Raw genomic sequence first — 4935 nt, forward strand, 5'->3', positions numbered from 1 at the left:
CTAACTGAAAGTAACCAAACTTCTCCGTCCACGGCTTCTCCGACGGCGCGTCCGGCTCGGCGCGCAGCGCGACAAATCGTCGCGGCACGGCGGGCGCCGCGCGCGGCCGCGCATTGCGCGGGACGGAGAACGCGCACGCCGAGGCCGCCAAGAGCGGCGCGAGGACGAGCTTCATCGGAGAGCTCGAGCTCGACGGCACCGTCTGATTATGAAGCTGTCTTGCCGTCGTTTGATGCGAGATGGTGCTGCCTCCACGTAGTGTCGCGCAGGGCGACGGCGACCTGGACGCCGCGGGCGGCTGGTGCGCCTGCGCCGCCGCGGGCGCCGGCGTCCTCACGGAGCTGGGACCGCGACGGCGGCCCCAGCGACCGCGTCGCCCGGTGGATCGACAACCGCCGGTGACACGCATGCGCACGAGGGCGCGGGTCGCGCCCAGGGTCCCGCGGAAGCGGAGATCGCCGAGGTTAATTAAGCGCGCGCCGCCTACCGCTTCTTGCGGCCGCCGCCGTCGCCGCCGTCGACGAGCGCGCGCTTCTTCGCGTTCGCCGCGCGGAGCTCCTCGAGCTGGGCCTTGAGGGCCGCGACCTCGCGCGCCTCGCGCTCCCGCTCCGCGGCCTCGGCCGCGCGCCGCTTCGCCGCCTCGTCGTCCGCGGCGCGCGACTTGACGAACGCGTTTCGCTCCTTCGCCGCGGCGAGCTCCGCGCGGAGCCGGTCGAGCTCCGAGCCGCCGGCCGCTCCGGCGGCGGCGCCGTCGGACTCGGACTCGGACGCGTCGGACTCGGACTCGGACTCGGACTCCGCGGCCGCGGCCGCGGCCGGCGGCGGCGGCGCCGCCGCGGCCGCCTCGTCGTCCGACGACTCGTCCGACGACTCGTCGGAGGACTCGTCCGACGACTCGTCCGACGAGTCGTCGTCGTCGTCGTCGTCCGACGCCAACGTCGCGGCGGCGACGAGCGGCGCGCGCGGCGCGCGGGCCGCCGGCGCCGGCGCGGCGCGCTTCTCGCCGTGCGCGAAGCGGCAGGCCGCGCCCTGGCGGCAGCCGCTCGGCGTGCCGTAGAAGGCGCAGGCGCTGTAGGTCGCGCCGGGATCGCTGTAGAGCTTGTACTTGGCTATGCGCACCATCGAGATGGCGCAGTCGATCACTGAGACTGCGGTGATCGAGACGGCGCAGTCGATCACCTGAGACGCTGTGATCGCGCGATCGCCGACGTCAAGTCGTCGGCAGCCACGGAAAAATTGGGTGCAACCTTGCTCCCCTCGGGCAGCATGGGCCGCGTCTCTCCGGGCTGCAAGTCTCCGCCGTGATGGGCTAAGTCCGCTCCGGCGCGAGATGCGCGCCGCTCGCCTGGCGCTGCTGTCGCTGCTGCGCCTCGGCGCCGCCGTCGCGGCGAGCGCCGCGTCCGAGGACGTGGCGCAGATCGCGGCGGCGCTGCGCGGCTGCCCCATCGTCTACGTCATCCACATCCCGAAGACGGCCGGCACGGCGCTCGTCTCCGTGCTCAAGCAGTCGCCGCGCTGGCTCCAGCTCCGCCGCGCGGGCGTCTACGTCGGCCACGGCAAGGACTTCGGCGAGGCCCAGTGGCGGCAGATCCGCGACCGGCGAAGCGCGACCAACGGCAGCGTCGTCGTCGCGGAGGAGATCGGCCTCGGCGACCTCGCGACGCGAGACTACCCGTTCTTCGGCGAGACCTGCGCCGTCGCGGTGCTCCGGGCGCCGGCCGCGTGGCTCGGGTCGGCCATGCTCCACCTCCGCGTGGGCTTCGACGCCGTGGAGGCGCGGCGCCTCTTCTTCGACGTCGACGACGTCCAGCGGACCATGGTGACGGGCGCGCCCGTGCGCGCGCTCGTCCTCGCGGCGCTCGAGCGGCCCGGCGCCGTCGACGCGCTGCTGTCCGCGCTGCCCCTCGGCGCGCCGCCCGCGCCGCTCCCCGTCGCGAACCGCTGCGCGGACCGGCGCGACCGCCGGCCCTGCCACGTCTACACGCCGGCGGAGCGCGCGCGGATCGACGCCGTCGTCGCGCGGCGCTACGCGGGGGACGCGCGCCTCCACGCGCGCGTCAACGGCACGCGCGCGGGCCTGCTCCTCGCCCCCGCGGGCGTCGACGTTCCCTAGGGATTAGCCGAAGAACCCGAGGAGCCCGCCGCCCTTTTTCGCCGCGGCCTCGCCCCGCTTCGCCGCGAGGCGCGCCTCGTCGTCCGCGTCGAAGCCGAGGACGACGAGGATCGCGCGCTCCATGTGCGCGCGCGCGTCGGGCTCCGGGTCCGCGAGGAACTCCATCATGAGGTTCCGCAGGTAGGCGAAGCGGTCCTCCGTCTCCATGGGCGGCGGCGCCGCGCCGCCGTCGAGCCGCTCGCGGAGCGCCGCGTTCGCGGTCCGCGCGTCGCCGATCTCCTTCTCGAGCGCCTCGAACTTGCGCCGCACGAGGTCCGCGCCCGTCCGCAGCGTCGCCGCGGCCTCCTCGACGGCCTTGCAGCGCGCCTTGGCCGCCGCGGCCTCGTCGCGCGCGGCGCGGAGCGCGGCGCCGCCGTCCGCGTCCGCGGCGCCGGCCGCGTCGACCGCCGCGCGGAGGCCGTCGCACTCCGCGCGCGTCGCGTCGAGGTCCCGCTGGAGGATCTCCAGCGCGCCGCGCGGCGCCGGCGCCGCGCCGGCCTCGGTGTCCGCGAGCGCCGCGGTGGCCTCCGCGAGCTTCTGTTGCGTCGCGGAGAGCTCGCGGCTGAACTCGGCGTGCAGCGCGCTCTGCTTCTTCTTGTGCGCGGCGTTGAGCGTCCGCTCCAGCGCCTCGAGCGCGCCGTCGTCGCGGGGCGTCGCGAGCTCGGCCCGGACCTCGGCCTCGCGCGCCGCGACCGCGCGGCGTCGACGGCGCCGTCGCGCGCGGCGGCGAGCGCGCGGACCTTGTCGGCGACGGCGCTCTTCATCTTACCCACGGTCTCCTGGAAGTGGCGGTCCTTCTCCTCGAGGGCCGCCGCGTGCGCCGACGTCGCCTCCTCCAGGGCGCCCTCGAGGCGGCCGACCTCGGCGCGCGCCGTCGTCACGGCCTCGTCCGTGCCGCCGCGCGCGGCGCCGAGCTCCGCGGCGTGGCGGGATTCCAGATCCTCGAGCGCGGACGCGTGGGACGAAGCCGCAGTCTCGAGCGCCGCCGCGGATTCCGATCGCGCCGCGCTCAGCGCTTCCTCGTGTTGCGCCGCGAGGCTGCCGACCTTCTCGGCGACGGCGCTCTTCATCTTACCCACGGTTTCCCGCAGGTGCGCGTCCTTCTCGTCGAGCGCCGCGGCGTGCGCCGACCGCGCCTCCTCCAAGAGCCCCTCGAGGCGGCCGACCTCGGCGCGCGCCGCCGTCACGGCCTCGTCGGTGCCGCCGCGCGTCGCGTCGAGCTCCGCGGCGTGTCGACCTCGCAGCTCGTCGAGCGCCGACGCGTGGGACGCCGCCGCGGCCTCGAGCGCCGCCGCGGATTCCGATCGCGCGGCGCTCAGCGCTTCCTCGTGCTCCGACGTCAGGCTGCCGAGCTTCTCGGCGACGGCGCTCTTCATCTTACCCACGGTTTCCCGCAGGTGCGCGTCCTTCTCGTCGAGCGCCGCGGCGTGCGCCGACCGCGTCTCCTCCAAGAGCCCCTCGAGGCGGCCGACCTCGGCGCGCGCCGCCGTCACGGCCTCGTCGGTGCCGGCGCGCGTGGCCTCGAGCTCCGCGGCGTGGCGGGACTTGAGGTCCTCGAGCGCCGACGCGTGCGATTCGAGTGCGGACGCGTGGGACGAAGCCGCGGTCTCGAGCGCCGACGCGGATTCCGATCGCGCCGCGCTCAGCGCTTCCTCGTGCTCCGACGTCAGGCTGCCGACCTTCTCGGCGATGGCGCTCTTCATCTTCGCCACGGTCTCCTGCAGGTGCGCGTCCTTCTCGTCGAGCGCCGCGGCGTGCGCCGATCGCGCCTCCTCCAAAAGCCCCTCGAGGCGGCCGACCTCGGCGCGCGCCGCCGTCACGGCCTCGTCGGTGCCGCCGCGCGTCACCTCGAGCTCCGCCGCGTGTCGATCTCGCAGCTCGTCGAGCGCCGACGCGTGGGACTCCGCCGCGGCCTCGAGCGCCGCCGCTGACTCGGACTGCGCGGCGCTCAGCGCTTCCTCGTGCTCCGACGTCAGGCTGCCGAGCTTCTCGGCGACGGCGCTCTTCATCTTACCCACGGTCTCCTGCAGGTGCGCGTCCTTCTCGTCGAGCGCCGCGGCGTGCGCCGACCGCGTCTCCTCCAAGAGCCCCTCGAGGCGGCCGACCTCGCTTCGCGCCAAAGCGACGGCCTCGTCGGTGCCGCCGCGCGTCGCGTCGAGCTCCGCGGCGTGGCGATCTCGCAACTCGTCGAGCGCCGCGGCGTGGGACGCGGCCGCGTCCTCGTGCTTCGACGTGAGGCTGGCGACCATGCGCATCTGCTCCTCGAGCGCCGCCGCGTGCGCGGCCTTGGCCTCCGCGAGGAGCCCCTCGAGGCGGCCCGCGTCCGCGCGCGCGGCCTCGACGGCCTCGTCGGTCTCGCCCATGGCCTGCTTCATCTTGGCCACGGTCCGCCGCAGCTGCTCGTCCTTGTCGTCGAGCGCCGCCGCGTGCGCGGCCGCCGCGTCCTCGAGCTCGCGGCCCGCGGCGGCCGCGGCCTCGCCCGCGCCGCCGGCCGCGGCCGCGAGGGCCGCCGCGTGGCGGGACTCGAGGTCCTCGAGCGCGGCCGCGTGCGACGCGGCCGCGGCCTCGCGCGCGGCGGCCGACTCCTCGTGGCGCGCGGTGAGCCGCGCGACGGCGTCCGCGGCGCCCGCGGTGAGCCGCGCCTCCTGCTCCGCGAGCGCCGCCGCCGCGGCCTCGCGCGCCTCGGCGAGCCGGGCCTCGACGCGCGCCGCGGCGCCGTCGGCGCCGCCGCGCGCGTCCGCGGCCGCGGCCTCGGCCGCCGCCGCGCGCCGCTCGAGCGCGCC

Source organism: Aureococcus anophagefferens (genome assembly GCF_000186865.1).
Source record: "Aureococcus anophagefferens unplaced genomic scaffold AURANscaffold_2, whole genome shotgun sequence".
Lineage (NCBI taxonomy): Eukaryota > Pelagophyceae > Pelagomonadales > Pelagomonadaceae > Aureococcus > Aureococcus anophagefferens.